Source organism: Leucoraja erinacea, chromosome 32 (assembly GCF_028641065.1).
Source record: "Leucoraja erinacea ecotype New England chromosome 32, Leri_hhj_1, whole genome shotgun sequence".
NCBI classification, from domain to species: domain Eukaryota; kingdom Metazoa; phylum Chordata; class Chondrichthyes; order Rajiformes; family Rajidae; genus Leucoraja; species Leucoraja erinaceus.
The window spans coordinates 1,346,011-1,352,345 of record NC_073408.1 but is presented as its reverse complement, the minus strand read 5'-3'; the positions used below and the strand labels follow the sequence as shown (position 1 = coordinate 1,352,345).

The window sequence follows — 6,335 nt, the reverse complement described above, 5'->3', positions numbered from 1 at the left end:
TTAAGAGCCCTATCTAGCGCTCTCTTGAAAGCATCCAGAGAACCTGCCTCCACCGCCCTCTGAGGCAGAGAATTCCACGAAGGAGGATTGTTTCTCATCTGCACATTGCAGTGTTGTGGTCAGATGTCCCTCTGGTTGGAGCACGTCTGGCAGTCAGCACCCTTTGTTGGACAATTTCAGGATTAGTCAGTGGTTGAACATTTATAAAACAGTGTGCTCTGTACTGCTTTACATAAACATGAAGGGATTCTAATTGATCAGTATCACTGGGCTCTGTTTTTGAGTCGTTAGGGAAAGCATAGCAACCAATGGGTCAAAGCAGCTTCACAAAGCCAGCAGGTTGATGAGCATCAGAGCAGGTTGACGGTTCGGCCAATGTACAGGAAAGAAACAAGAGAAGTAACGCCACAAGAGCAGATAGGGAGCAATTACCAGTTTAATGTGCATCAGTAGCTCACACTTCCTATTCTCAATTTCAACAAGGCTAGCAGTGGAATGGTGAAAGCTCATGAAAGCATTTCAAAATGTTACTCCTTTGGGCTTTGGAGATCAGATACAAAATTCTCCTTATTTTCATTTAGTTTTTTAGTTTAGTTTAGAGATACAGCGCAGAAACAGGCCCTTCAGCCCACTGAATCCGCACTGTCCTATCCCCATACACTAGTTCTATCCCACACACAAGGGACAAATTACAGAAGTCAACCAACTAACCTGAACATCTTTGGAATGCAGAAGGAAACTGGATCACCGGGAGAAACCCATGTGGACATCGAGAGGACGTACATACTCTGTATACATAGTACGCGTGGTTAGGATCAAACCTGGGCCTCTGGTGCTGTAAGGCAGCAACTCTACCGCTGCGCCACTGTGCCAGCCACATTGGATGATAATCTATAACAAAGTAGATTTCTGTAGTCAGTTTAACACAATAAGATGCCTCAAATTGCTTCACTAGGAGACATGTTTTTGTAAGTCGCACCTGATACTGAGGCGGGTATGGAGAGCTGTCCAGCTGGGTGGTCAGAAGTTTGTCAAAGAGCTGATTTTAAACAGTGTCTTAGAGAAGAAAGTAAAGATGCGGAGAGGTTGACAAAGGAAATTACTGGAGATGTACCCAGATGTTGAAGTCCAGGGGGTACTGATTGTGGATGATCAGACATGATCATATTGAATCATGGTTCGAAGGGCCGAATGGCCTACTCCTGCACCTGTTTTCTATGTTTTCCCCAATAATCAGATCAAAGAATGTACATAATAGGTTGGAAGTAACTGCAGATGCTGATTTACCCCCTCAACCTGAGATGTCACCCATTCCTGCTCCCCAGAGTTCTTCAGCTGCCTGTCCGGTCGACTTACTCCAGCATTTAATGTACACAGTAGGTATCTGTACAAACTGACCCTCCGAAAATATTCACATTCAAATTGTAGCCCCAGCTCTTGTGTGAGTCCAGCTGGAGTACAGCAATGGTTTGTTTCTCATGAACCAGCCAATCTTAACACTGCTGTTAATTGGCTTTGCCCATCAGCATGAGCCCTGTGTAACGAATGGCCTAAACGTCCTCTAATCAGCGGCATCCTGCATCTTGTACTGCAGTGGTCACCGTGGCTGCAGATGGTGGTGACCTTGTTGTGGTGTCTCTGCAGCATACGTCATAATATTCCAGTGGTTCACGGTCAGCATTGCATCACAGGGTGCAGAGAAAGAACGTGGCTTCATATCTATAAGGAGCCAGGATGGCATTTGTTCCTGGCATTCACTGAACCATCAGGAGCAGGTTGAGCTACTGAGGTGAATCATCAAGGATTGGATAGAGCAATCGCTGCAAGAAACAAGTGACCACGTGTGTGTTGATACAGGTCAGTGACTCTTTCTTCAGGTGACTTATCCCACCAACTATCCAGTAGAGGGTTAGTCTAAGAGTAGAGGGCACAGCCTCAGAATAAAAAGGACACACCTTTGGAATGGAGATGAGGAGCAATTTCTTTAGCCAGATGGTGGTGAGTCTGTGGAATTCATTGGTGGTGGTCAAGTCACTGGGTACTTTTAATGTGGACATTGATAGGTTCTTAATTAGGAAGGGTCTCAAAGATTATGGGGAGAAGGCAGGAGAATGGGAAAAATAGATCAGCCGTGATTGAATGGTGGAGTAGACTAGATGGGCCGGATGGCTTAATTCCTGTGGTCTTATGGTATCAATACCATTGGAATTAGCAAGAGTAAGGTAAGAGTTAATGAGAGCTCAAAGCATAATATTTCCAATATCCCGGCTGTCAACCTCTCAATCAACAATGAAAATAAGCCTTGTATACCACTCCACATTGCCACCCTAGTTCTACTTGTAACAATTTACAAACATTGCCAGCTTTGAGAGACACATTACCCAAAGATTTTGAATGATCTTGCAAAACATTGCCTGCTTTGCAGATTAAGGTGGTGCATAACCTTCATGCAAACTAGCATTTAGTGGAGGGAGGTGCGACTTCGTAACTCTACAGTAGTGTGTGCTTGCCTCTGGTGACTCCATGGACAGCAGGGGGTCTGAGACCAGTGAAGATGAAGGAGCTCATAGTGAATATCCTTCTCAAGGAAGATTCGAGTCTTGATTAGTGCAGGTCTCAGAGGTTATGGGGAGAAGGCAGGATAATGTGGTTGAGAGGGAGAGATAGATCAGTCATGATTGAATGGCATAGACTTGATGGGCCGAATGGCATAATTCTACTATTCTTTATGACCTTATGAAGACAATATGCTGGAGATGGGGGGCGGGGGATAGAGCAAGGTGTGATTTAGTGATGAGAGCCAAATCAACTGCGTGGTGGTTTGGATGGATCAAGTGGTGGAAGGGAAATGTATACATATGCAAGTTTGTAAGTGATAGGTGCAGAATTAGACCATTCGGTCCATCAAGTCTATTCAATCATGGCTGATCTATATTCCCCTCTCAACCCCATTCTCCTGCCTTCTCTCCATAACCCATGACACCTGTACTAATCAAGAATCTATCTATCTTTGCCTTAAAAATATCCATTGATGGCCTCCACAGCCTCCTGTGGCAATGAATTCCACAGATTCACCACGCGCTGACGCAGAAAGCAAAACGACAAAATATGTCATAACCCATGAGCTGATCAAGGCCAGGTTAACTCAGAATGAACTCTTCGATGGCAAGAGCCTCGATCATCTGTCAATGAGCATTTTGGAAAACTGTGCAAAAAAATAACAATAAATGAGCCAATGTCAGAGTCCACAGTGGCAGCAGAGTGGAGGAGTGTATGGGGGGAGCTTGGGGGTATTTGTTCCCAATAGTAATGTAATTATAAATAACTCAGTGAACCCCTATAAATCTGCTTGCCTCTGTGGTCATAGTGTCATAGTGATACCATGTGGAGACAGATCCTTCGGCCCAACTTGCTCACACCAACCAACATGTCCCATCTGTACCAGTCTCATTTCCCTGTGTTTGGCCCATATACCTCTACACCTAGAAGGTTAGTGAGTGTGGGATTGTTGGGATGGCAAGGTGAGAGGATAAGCTATGGGGAGCGATGAAATGGAGGCACGATGATGGAGGAGAGAGAGAGAGAGAGAGAGGAAATGCCCAGAGGCAATTCGGACTGTAAACGCCTATCTCACCAGGGACTAACTCTACAGAACTTTTTTCCTTCCATTATTTATTATGTAAAAGAATATGTGTGTTATGATTGTGTTTATAATTTGTTTGGTTGTTTTGTTGTTTGTCTTTTGCACAAAAGTCCGCGAGCATTGCCACTTTCATTTCACTGCACATCTCGTATGTGTATGTGACAAATAAACTTGACTTGACTTGAAAGGGAAAACCTGGGAGTAAAAAGATTAGGTTCCGTACTTGCTGTCGTGTCCGCTGCAGGCACAATTGCTCAAAGCAGATCACAAAAGCAGATGGTCTGGCTGTGAACGTTATTCCATTCCCTGGTTCGTACTGCATTTCATTTGTCTGCCTCCATTACTGCATTGCAACGGTAACTACACATCAATTTAATTTAATTGCTTAACAAATATTCTGAACTTGAGAACGGAACTAAAACATGCAAGTTCTTGCCTTCCCCTCCACTGATCCTAGTCTTACTAACGTCAAACTGTGGGCAACAAAGACACTTCTTCAGCTTTATAAATCTGATTTCAAATATATAATTGGGACCTATTGTAGATTATGCTGCATTTAGCAAGCATGTGCTAATGTGAGATTACACCATCTATTGGGTTTATTTGCACTTTTTTAAATATATGCAACTAACATTCTTTAAGAACCGAAGACAGATACAAAAGGCAGGCCAGGCAGCATCTCTGGAGAAAAGGAATAGGTGACGTTTCTGGTCGAGACACTTCTTCAGACTGGGAGTCAGGGAAAAGGGGAACGAGAGATATAGATGGTACTTAGGAGAAATAAGTGGAAGATATGCAAAAAGCAATGATAATGAAGGGAATGTGGGTTACACAATGGGCTGTGGGATAGGGGACAATGAGTCATACAGGAGTTGTTTAACAACCACTGACATGGTAATGGTTAATGTGTTTACAAACTTCATTGGAACTTGAGCAGCATAGTATTATATCATGTAGCAGGAAGAACATTATGTTGAAGGATTATATGCATATAAGAGGCAGATTTTCTAATGATGGTAAGAAGTTAGTTTTCAAGAGAGAGTTAGATTTAACTCTTAGGGCTAAAGGAATCAAGGGATATGGGGAAAAAGCAGGAACGGGGTTCTGATTTTAGATGATCAGCCATGATCATATTGAATGACGGTGCTGGCTCGAAGGGCCGAATGGCCACTCCTGCACCTATTTTTCTCTGTTTCTAATTTCTTTGGACTGAAGCCAGAATTGGTGCCAAGTACAAAACCAAAATGTGAGAAGAAATGCCTACAGTTGCTGTATCAGGACTGAAGGGCATGAGAATAGCTTTGTTTTGGATCAATTGATCATGAATGGTGTTAATACCAATTGATGACGCATGTATTTGCTGTCCCCACTAGCAGTAGGACGATCAGAGTTGGACTTGCTTTAATAGGCAATGTTCTTCTCCTTGATTCTAATCGCTTAATTAAATAATTTTCTAAAACCTGTTGTGGGCGGCACGGTGGCGCAGCGGTAGAGTTGCTGCCTCACAGCACCAGAGACCCAGGTTCGATCCTGACTACGGGTGCAGCCTGTACGGAGTTTGAATGGTCTCCCCGTGACCTGCTTGGGTTTTCACCGGGATCTCGGGTTTCCTCCCACATTCCAAAAACGTGCAGGTTTGTTGGTTGATTGGCTTGGTGTAAATGTAAATTGTCCCTCGGGTGTGAAGGATAGTGTTAGTGTGCGGGGATCGTTGGTCGGTGAAAAGCAGGAGAGGGAATGACTGGACTGGAGGAGATGGCTGTAACGGGCCTTTGTGGCCAGCTGCTGTTAGGACAGTGAAATGGTGTAAAATGGCACCTCTTGTATGTAGACTTGGTGAGCTGCTCTGTACAATCTGTGCTAACCAGTGGAATATGCTTATGTATAGTGATAGTCTTGCTGAGCTGCAAGCAATATATATATATATATAATGATAATAATGAAACCATTGACCATTGTGAACACAAGGGTGATGTGTGGTGACAATTCCTCATTCTCAGGCTGTGAGAATCCATCAACACTGTTCTAAAGCTTAGTTGCTGGTTGGATTTGAACATGGAACATTCTGGGGTGAGAGTGCATCGTAGTTACAAATAGTTTATCATTATGCAGTCATTTTTACTGCCCTTCATCCAAATGCCGCACAGTTATTCAACTGTGATACTGCGTGAAATATGCTTATGATAGATGTTGATGGGTTACACCCACAAACTCTCTGGGAAATATTTTTATGTCCAAAGCAAAAAGTTAAAAATTAACAGTTCTACTGCTGAGCAGTAAAACAGGAATCTCACCAAAAGAAACAGAGTGCTGGAGTGTTACACAAAAAAGCTGGAGAAACTCAGCGGGTGCAGCAGCATCTATGGAGCGAAGGAAATAGGTAACGTTTCGGGTCGAAACCCTTCCGGGTTTCGTCCCGAAACGTTGCCTATTTCCTTCAGGGTTTCAGCCCGAAACGTTGCCTATTTCCTTCGCTCCATAGATGCTGCTGCACCCGCTGAGTTTCTCCAGCTTTTTTGTGTAACCTTCGATTCTCCAGCATCTGCAGTTCCCTCTTAAACAGAGTGCTGGAGTGACTCAGCGGGTCAGGCAGCATCTTTACAAAACGTGGATGGGACATCGGGACCCTTCTTCAGACTTATGGTGGTGGGAGAAAGCTGGAAGAGAGGTGGGCCAGGACCAAGTCTGGTGA

General features: G+C 43.9%; 1 protein-coding gene across 1 annotated transcript in view; it reads left to right on the top strand.

The window, feature by feature from the left end:
- The first annotated feature begins 6,252 nt into the window (after nucleotides 1-6,252).
- Nucleotides 6,253-6,335, top strand: part of nherf4b (NHERF family PDZ scaffold protein 4b) — a 34,436-nt gene continuing 34,353 nt past the window's right edge. Inside the window, exon 1 of the mRNA XM_055660541.1 lies at nucleotides 6,253-6,331. The gene's annotated coding sequence lies outside the window, so the exon portion shown is untranslated. The remainder of the gene's footprint in view (nucleotides 6,332-6,335) is intronic.